This window comes from Marmota marmota, unplaced genomic scaffold (assembly GCF_001458135.2).
Source record: "Marmota marmota marmota unplaced genomic scaffold, marMar, whole genome shotgun sequence".
Classification (NCBI taxonomy): domain Eukaryota; kingdom Metazoa; phylum Chordata; class Mammalia; order Rodentia; family Sciuridae; genus Marmota; species Marmota marmota.
In genome coordinates, this window is record NW_026000001.1 from 2,820,100 (window position 1) to 2,829,802 (window position 9,703).

At 62.3% G+C, this 9,703-nt stretch overlaps 1 long non-coding RNA gene across 1 annotated transcript; it reads right to left on the reverse strand.

Annotated features, from left to right (window-relative positions):
• Nucleotides 1-1,269: 1,269 nt before the first annotated feature.
• On the reverse strand, nt 1,270-5,491 carry LOC125618083. Its single transcript, XR_007349320.1, has 2 exons — nt 3,442-5,491; nt 1,270-2,672 (listed from the first exon to the last, which is right to left on the reverse strand). It is a non-coding gene; the product is annotated as an uncharacterized LOC125618083 (long non-coding RNA).
• Nucleotides 5,492-9,703: the final 4,212 nt, after the last annotated feature.

Consider the following 9,703-nt stretch of genomic DNA (forward strand, 5'->3'; position numbering starts at 1 on the left):
AGATTGGAGTGAGTGAAAGAGGAGAAAAACACTATTGGAGTGTAGGGGAATTATTTTATGTTTAGATAAGGAGAGTTCAGGGGAAGTTACGGGCAGTTTGCATCAATACTTGGAAAACTGGAATCTAAATAAACAATAAAAATGTCTCCAGACCATGTAAACACGATGAGTTTTACAGTTTACCTAGAAAATCTCTTAAAATTTGCTTGCTGGATTGATGTGGGATAGTCTCATTAAACATTTCTCCTCCTCCTCCCTCCTCCTCCTCCTCCTCCTCCTCCTCCTCCTCCCTTCCTCCCTCAACTCCTCCTCCTCTCTCCTCCTCCTCCTCTCCTCCTCCTCTCTCTCTCCTCCTCCCCTCCCTCCCTCCCTCTCCCTCCCTTCCTCAGCAGCTCTGGCCAGGCATCCTGAGCCCCACACGCCCCCCATGACCAGCACTGTTGAGAGCCTCCTGTGTTGCTCCCTGTCTGGTGGGACAGCTCGCGTCTTTCCACATTAATATGACATTAGCCGTCATCTTGAGCCACTTCCCACTATCTTTAGTTTCCTGGAGTTCTTATCATGAGAGGCGTTGTGTTTTGTTAGGTGCCTTTCCCACACCCACCCAGCTGACCACGTGGGCTCTCCCACCTCATGCCATTACAGTGACGTGTCACACGGCTGATTTTCTATGTGGAAACACCTTTGCATTCCTGGGTCAGTCCACTTGGCCATGTTGGATGTAGCACGGGTGGCCGGGGTCCACCTTGCCGGGGTTCGGCCGCTCACAGTCCCCACTGCTGCGTCCCGGGGAGGTGGCCCCACACTCCCTCGCTCCCTCCTGATGTAGCCATCGGGGCCTGCACTGCCGCGGCTGGAGTCCCGGCTCCCCCAGGTCCAAGCCGGGCTTGTTCCCACCTGACCAGTCTCCACAGGCCCAGGCACCTCTGCCAGTACTTGCAGGGTGACCTTCAGAAGGACCCGCCCTCTGGACCCCAAGGTGCCCCTCTGAGGGGTGGGGGACCCCTAAAAGGCTCCAGCCCCCCCGAATGCTGTCCCCATGTTCTTATGGAGGGCGGCCAACGGCCGGGGAAGTAGCCGCTCTTCCTGGGGAGGTGTCCTCCTCCCACTCAGCGTGTCCTGCAGGGCAGGGGCCTGCCACCACAAGGAGGAGGCTCATCGCAGCAGGACGCACCTTCTCCAGGCCGTCGGCTCCTTGGGGACAGACCTGTGGCAGTGAGGTGCCACAGGAGTAGAATGCTTGTTCTTTTTCTGGGATTGCCACAGCTGCCCAGAGCACAGGCCTGGACATTATAGATGGGTCCCTGGGTCCCCTCAGTGGCGCAAGAGCTGTGTATTCCAGACACATCACCTGCAAAGTGGCGACTTCCAGAGGCCAAGGACACCTCCACATGCGTGCCCAGGGCCTGTCCCTGTCTCCCTGGCCTCCAGCAGGGCACTGTAGGTGGCACATCCCAGGGACCCACTCAGTGCCCTGGCATGGCGCCTGCTACACAGACGCCCACTCGGCGGGTTACGAAGGCCGCATTCAGGAGTGGGAGATGCGAGGGGCTCAGCCAGGCCAGGCCTGTGCTCACCACATGGTCCAGACCAACTCCTGGGCCTCTGCCCACGTGGCCCCCTGCCCAGAAGAGACCATGAGCACTGTGTGGCTTCGCCACGGGGGTGACCCTTCCTCAAATGCCTGTGTGAGCAGAACCCCCACGTGCCACACGTAAAGCACCCGGCGTCCTGCCCGCGCCCTCCGCCCCCCACGGCTGCGACCCTGGTGGGTTCCTCTCGGGCTCCCAAGTTCACCGCTCCTGGGTCCCCAGTCCTGGCTGGTGAAGGAAGGAAGGAGAGGACACAGGGACACGGGGGATTGCGACAGAACAGGAGAAACCTCCTCTGGGACCTGCCTGTCCCACAGGGCCATGCCACAGGGCCCCGCCACCAAGTCCACTGCAGCGGGCATCTGCAGTCTGTTAGCGGGGCCACCTCCTGCAGGGAAATGGGGTGGCTTCTCCTCTCCCCGCAGGCTCAGGTGCAGACTCCAGGGTGGGGCCACACAGCAGGACGTTTGTAGCCCCCCACTCACTGCCTGCAGGCACGTGCCTGGGGCCACAAAAGTGTCTATCCCAATGAGATGTCACTTGGCCCTCACTGCAGAAGTGACATTAGGAAAGATGTCCTGGACTAGCAAAGAAAATACTGATATAAAGAAGTTCTAGACACTGGACCACGTGCTCCTTTTATCAAGAAAAAACAATGAACTGATTATTCCAAAGAGACTGAGAAAATATCACAGCACATGAAACAAAAGACGGACGTACCCTTAATATACAGAAAGTTCCTGCAAATCAACAAGATCAACGAGCTGCGTGGTCGCTGGCTGAAAGACAAACGGGTATTTCAAAAGCAAAGTACGAAGGCCAAGAAGCCATTTGTTCTCACTCGTAAGCAAAGACACGCCATGTGCAGCGTCACAGACGGAAAACACGTTACCCTGCAACGCTGTGGCGCTGTCCCTCTCCACCTGGTGGGAATATGGTCGATACCAGCTCTCGGAGGATGAGTTGGCAGAAGGAGCCCGTCCTCCCGTGGAGCTTCCAGAAAGGGCCCTGGGAAGCCTCCTGAATGCCAAGATGTGTACGCAGGGGGGACGCCCCAGTGTCACCTGTGACACCCGCCAGCTGGAGGTGGGGACAACAGGCCATTAACACGCCCCACACAACACCCTTCGGCCAGTAAGAACCCTGTTCCGGGAGCCGGGGCGCCACGGGCGGGAAGACAGAGACCGTGTGGCCCTGATCACGTAGTGAAGAGTCTGGGAACGCGGGACACCAGGGAGCCGGCCGCTTCCCAGGCCCTGAGCCCTGCCACCAGTGGGAGCCACACGGAGGCTTCCTGTCCCGCCGGGACTTCCCTGCACAGTGCCGGGCCTGCATGCGGCCTCCGCTGAGGGAAGCGGCCTGTCTACCCCGTTAACAGCGAGGCCCACGGCTGGACCACCAGGTGGACCTGTGACCTGTGTGCAGAGCTTCGGCTGCTCTGGTTTTCCTTACTCGGCCGTCCAGTACTTCCTGGGTGTTGTGCACTGTGCTACTACTATGGCCCCTTCAAGAGGAAACACTTTAAATAAAGGCAGTGGCTCCTGCTGAGCTCCGTGACCCTGCATGTGGCAGAGGGGCTTCCCTGGGGGATCCACCCACCAAGCTTCCAGACCCCTACCCAGAGCCCCGTGCTAGGACCTGCCCAGGCGCCCTCCCTGCCGGTGCAGGGGCGAGGCCCACCTGCTGTGACGCAGCCCAGGGTCCTTCCCAGCACCTGCGCCATTTACCAGGGCCGGAGGTGTTGCAAGGACCCCGCCCAAATGCCAGACCCTGAGCCTTGGAAAACAGGCCCTGGAGCCCGACTCTGGGGACACCTGCTCTGCTCTGCCCCTGTCCGTCTCTCACACACCCGATTTTCCAAGAAGGTGGCAGGCAGCTCCTTCCCTGCGTCCCAACGCCTGTTTGAATCCTGTGTTCCTCGGCTGCGAGACTCGGGCAACCCCGGCCCTGACCATGGCCAAGGCCACGGCCAAAGCACAGGGTGCGAGTTTGTTTATCCCTGGGTGTGACTGCCCAGCGCCTGGGCCACACCTGGCATGCAGTCGGTGCATAATGCATATCTCGGTGCATAATGCATATCTCGGAGCTAATGGCTAATAACTGAAAGGAGCGGCCCTTCCTGCCGGCCTCAGGGTGCGGCACACCCCCGGGACCTCACCCCCAGGGACCTGGGTGGCTGGCCACGCCTTCTCTCTGCCATCTCCTACTGGCCACAGGCCTCCCCGACTCCCTGGGTAGGGGCCCCTGGCAGGCCCTGTGCTGCTGGGGGAGGAAACCAAGGCCCCACATCCTGCCTGGGGCCAGCTGGCCTGTGGATTCCAGAACTTTCTGCAGCAGCCGGCCACTGCCAGGAAGTGGAAGGTGCAGAAATAGAAACGCACAGAGAGGCTCCTTTTGCCTACAAGGAAGGGAAGCCGGGGGCTGGAGGCCAGGGGAGGAAGCTGGGGGCCAAGGAGAGGGCGAGGGAGGGAGGGAGGCTGGGCCTGGGGTCCGGGCTCGTCCACTCCCGTGCCCAGGCTCCAGGCTGGGCTATGGGAAGCGGCGCATGGCACCCTCTTTTTTGGACTCGAGGACCTTCCACTTGCTGTGACTGGAGGCCAGGCCCCCGACGGTGTGCACGGCCTCTCCAGGGACTGATCACTGAGTCCTGGGGGAGCAGCACTGGCCGGGGTCAGGGGCCAGAGGTCTGGACCTCTCTCTCTCCAGCCACCCACGAGGCAGGCACAGAGGGGAGACCGAGGCCCAGGGAGGTGACAAGTCACTCCCGGGTGCACCATGGGTAGAGCCCAGCTCTGCCCGGTTCCCAAGCTCCAAAGGCCCTGACCAGCCCCAGCCTCCCTGTCCTCTGGGCAACCCCAGAGCCCTGCAAGGTCACCGAGGGTCGGGCAAGGGGCCGCTGCGGGGCGGGGTCTCCAGTCCAGCCTGTGGCCTGGGCCTTCTGGGTCGTTCGGTGCCACCAGGTCTCCCTGGGTTCCCCCAACCTTGGACTCACTCAGGGCCGCTCACCCTGTACCCCCCCACTGTCCCCAGAACCTGCAGCCAAGTCCTACGGGGGCTCTGGGCCACGGGCAGGTCCCAGCCTCCTCCTGCCTCCCCCAGGGGCCTGGGCCCCCCAATCCTGCAGCCTCCTCTGTCAGTCCTGCTGGCTTCTGAGGCCCCTGGGCCGGGCCAGAAACACCATGTATGTGACCGTCCTGCCCCCGCCCTGGCTCTGCACTCGGTCCCTTGGCTGCCTGGCCCGGGGTGAGGCGCTTACTGGGGGCTGCGGTCACTGGCCGATGGCCAACAGAGCACCCTGGTTAGGGGGATGCTGTTCCACACCCCTGCCCCCACCCACAGCCTCCCGGGTGGTCACTTGAGCCTGCCCCATGAAGGCCGTGTAGCAGGGGGCGATGGGAGGCACTCTGGGCCCCTCCTAAGTCTCTAAGTACAAGCTTCGGGGCCAAAAGCAGAGGAGGGGCCTGAATTTAAGACCCCCCTCCCACCCAGTGTTATATCAGAGACCCAGTCGGCCTCTGGCTGTCCAGGTCCTCTGTAGGTCCTCAGATAAGTGAAGCAACCTCTCTGAGCCTCGCTTTCCTGGTCTGGAAAAGGCAGAAACTCATCTGCCTCTCACAGGCTGACCCAAGGCTCCGGGGCCTGAACGTAGACAAAGGTTGAAAGATCCGAGGGTCAGCTGATCTCTTGCACGAGACCCTGAGGGCTTCCTGTTTCCAGGCTCATCCAGTCTCCAGTCTGCAGGGGTCTCCGGGACTCCATCGGCCACCCAGCTGCCGGGACGGTCCACCTGCACCTGCCCCAACATCTCCTGTAGGCCCAGCCTGACCGCTGAGCCACGGACCCCGGGACAGGACTCCCTCTTGGGGCACACCCGAGACAGCCCTGGGCCAGGACAATGCTCTGGACTGTGTAGGTGCAGAAACTGGGTCTGACCCACCCACTGTGCCCCCCCCCAGGCAACTCACGGACACCCCTGTCCCTCCCAGCCTCAGGCCCTCCTGCACAGGGTGGCACTGGGGCCCACTGACTGGACTGGGCCCCCCTGTGCTTGGCCGTGGCCCACAGTGGCCTGGGCTCCCCCTCTGCTCCCACATGAAAGGCCGAGCCCAGAGCCCAGAAATGCCTCTGCCCCCGCTGTGCCCAGTCCACTCTCCTGTGCCTCAGGACAGCTGGGGTCGGGGCCAGGCTGGACACTGGCCTCGCCCGGCATCGCGTCAGCTGACCTGGTGAGGTGAGGGCTGCCCATCCCCGGGCCCGGGCCTCTCCCGCAACCCAGCAGGGCCTGAGACCTGGAGGCGGGCAGTGCCTTCTCCAGACAAGGCCCAGGTGCCGGCCACCTGCCCGGAAGGACTGGCTGGGGGGGGGCTCTGTGGCCAGCCCTGCCTCCCCGTGTGGTGTGTGTGGCCCTCCATCAGGGCCACTCCCTGGTGGCAGCAGAGGGTCCCTGGAAGGCCTGGTGTCACTCGGGGAAGAAGACAAGAAGTGGTGCCCGTCAGGCTTCAGAGCACACAGCGGTCACTCCCAGGGGCGTCCACCTCGTCACTGCTTGGCGCACACTGGGCGCCCCCAGACCTTCAGGCTGGGGAGACCCTTCCTGAAAGCAAATGGCCCGGGCCCACTGACAGCAGCCCCGGGTGGACAAGGCCTCCAAGGACGGTCAGCAGGGAGCTGGGGCCCCCTTGCCCGGTCAGCACAGCTTCTCACCCAGGGACCAGCGTGCCGCCTGCTGGGTGGGCCCAGGAAGGAGAGGACCCCAGGAAGTGGACATAGGGTGGCCTCTCTCATCCGAAAATGCAGAAGGAGGCCCAGGCTCCCGCCCGCCCAGACGCACACTCTCCAAGTAGGTGCCCAGCTGAGCCGGCCCCACCCCTACCCCAGCTCGGAAATGCTAAAAAGGAAAAAAATTACGTGAGGCGTCTTTTTAAATAGCCACACTTTTCCGCTAATCAAGAAAAGGGGGGCTTGTTCCGTGGGCCGCTCCCCCGGCTCAATTGTGCAGAGGAATCAGCTGAGCCCAGAGGCAGGAAGGGTGCAGAAAAGTTCAGAATTAGCATTTCCCCAGACTCCCTTTCAGATCAGGGATGAAGTGAACTCCATCTCACAGCTTCATTTCCTCCTGGATCACGGGGGTTTTACTGGAGCAAGTCCCATTTTATGGCCTTGCTTTTCAGTAAGAACAGGGGTCGGTTTCACCCACGCAGGCCCCGGGAGTCTGGGTTCTGAGTGGACCCCTTTATCTTGCTCCCAGCACTCCTTCCCCTGGGCTTGGGCTGTATCAGCTGAGGAGAAGGAGCCCAGCCTGTGGCAGCTGACAGAGAAGCCCGTCCCTGTGGGTGGCAATGGGACTTCCTTAAACCTGAAGCGGTCACTCCCTCCCTGGGGACACTGCCCCTTTCAGCCCCAGGCAAAATGTCCTCTCAGTCACTCCCGTGTTCCCCACGGGAGGCAGTTGAAGCCCCTCCCATCCCTGTGAACTTCAGAGCTGGGGTCTAAGAGAAGGGGGCGGCGGGGACACTGGGGGCGTTGGGGACACTGGGGAAAGCGGAGCACTCCCAGACACACAGCAGTACTTTCACAAGGGACCACCTGGACACACATTTGTGTCAGTCAAGTGGTGTCCCCAAGGACACCTGCAAATCCAGGCTGGCCATCGGCAGGAAGGGCCCAGGCAGCCCAGGTGAGGGTCACTGTCAGGTAGCAAGGGGAACAACGGCCAGGCTACTGTGTGGCTGGGGGACGGGGCTGCACCCAGCACCTGGCTGACGGCGGCAGGCCCCCGGGACCCTCCCAGGGAGGGCCCTGCCGGCTCCCTCCCAGGCCGCCCTCTTCTGCCCGGGAGGGACGGGGAGGGCGGGGATCTTGCTCACGGCGGCCTCGAGCGGCCACCCTCTGCTCCTCGCTGGGACAGGAAGGGGAAGGCACCGTAGCATCACCCAAGCACCTGAGAGGTGCCCGAGGGACAGAACTCACCCCAAGTTTTGAAGACCCGAGGAGAAAGGGGCACAAGAGAGGGCCCAGTGACAGCGACGGTGTCTGCTTGTGGAATGCGCTGGACACGGGGTTCAAAGAATGCCATTTCCACATGTTTTACCTGTTGTTTCACTTTCTGGAAAGTTCCGAAGGACAGCGAGACCCGCACCGCCTTCTATTGCACACCCTGGTCCTGGGAGCCGGCGCCAGTCTGGGGTCTTCGTCTGGCCCCCTGGCTCTTCTGGGTTCAATCCCTGGGACAAAAAAAACAATCAGCCTTTATAAGGTGCACAGTTCGCTGGCCCCTTCCACAGGCAGGAGACTGAGGCTCCTTCTCCAGGTGCCTCGACCGCCGGCGCTCCAGGGTCTCCAGCAGGACCAGTGTCCTAGCTGTGCCGGCCCCGCCTGGCCCCTCAGGCCCGCCCTGCAGCCTGCAGCTCTGGCACCCACCGACCCTCGCAGGTCTTCGCAGTCTTCACCGACGGGCGTGAAGGACAGCCAGCAGACTCCTCTTTGGGGTTCCTCCTTTTATTCAGCCCCAGGGAAGCCTCCGATCTGCCCACCCTTCAGGCCACCCCGCTGGCTGGTGGTGCTGGGTCCTGGGCACACCTCTGGGCCACGTGCAGGGCTCGTGGGGGGCACCGTCTGGTCAGCGGGCACCTGCTCGGGCCCCTCATGTGCGCAGGCCTTCCTCAGGCCCGGAGGAGGCTGGCGAGGATCTAGGAGGCTATGGAGGTCCGGGCAGCAGTGTTTCTCAGATCAGAGGGACCCGGGACGTCTTCCAGGCTTCGGTGAGTTTATGAAAGAGTCGTAGGGCGGTGCCACCATTCAGAACCCAGGGCCTGGGGCCACATGCGCTCTGTGCTTCCAGGGACTCGGTCCTCGCGGAGCGTTTGTGTCTGACGGGAGGGGTCAGGACTCAAGTCCCGTTAGACCAGAGACAGTCGGATGCCCCTCCCAAGCCAAGGGCTTCATCCTGTCCCTCACTGGCTGGCCACAGAGCCCTGAGAAAGCTCCTTTGAAGTGCATAGCGGGCTGAGGTCCAGCTAGACCCTCAGGTCTACACTCTGTGATGCCCCTGCACGTCTGGGTGGCTCCCAGGGCTCGGTCGGTGATGGGATCTTCAGCATGTGCCCCTGAGCGCCAGCTCCCAGAGGACACTGCTGTCCCCATCTCTAGACTGTGCCGTCTCTGTCCAGGCCCCCCAGCAGCCTGAGGCCTCACTTTAGTCCCTCAGCTTGGACACTGAGGCCCAGAGGGGCCAGGTCCTCCGGACCACAGGGCAGAAGCCCAGCCCCTCCTTGAAGGGAGCTTCACTCCAAAGAATGGAGAGGGGCGCTGCCCACCTTTGGGGTCACTGAGGGTTTCAGAAAAGTTCACCACACACCAGCTTCCTGGCCACACGTGACTCCCCAGGGCCTCCCGCCTTGGTCACCAAGATGGGCACCACTTCAAGAAGCTACTCCCGAGGACGTCCTTTGTCCAAGGCGAAGATGTGTTTCCTCTGAGGTAACGGAGCCACATGCGTGTGCGCTCCGTCCCGTGTGTGCTCCCTGTGGACACGGGCCTCTGGGTCGTGGAGGCATCAAGTGTCCCCTGTGGATGCTCCCGGAGCTGGTGACTGCTGTCTCTGGGCAGGAAAACCGGGGTTGGGGGGCGCGGGCAGGAAACATCTTTTCAAATCCGATTCTCGTTTGTCCATTTTCCATTTTAAACCACGCCACTGAGCTGCCACGCCCGGGTCTGTCCCCGCTGTTCCTCTGTGAAATTCAAAAGCACATGCAGGCCCAGGCCCCTCGGCCTCAGTCTAGCTGACAGTCCTGGCCCTCGAGCCCCGCGGCCGTGTCCTGCTGAAGGAGGGCGCTGACCACTTGGCCACCCTCCCCTGCCTCCGGCCTCAGTTCCCAGGACTCGGCTCCCAGGGACCCCGCGGCCCACAAGGCTGTGACTCTGGGCCGGGTGAGGCCAACCTGCAGAGGCCGAAGCCTGCCCGCGGAGCCAGCCCTGGAATCTCAAAAATGTCCTGCGGCCAGGCGCAGGCCTGCCAGTGACTCAGCAGGAAGGCCCGGCCCCACACCGCTGACAGGACCCCGATTCAGCCAAGAGAACTGGCTGCCGGCGAGGATGTGGCGCAAGTCCTC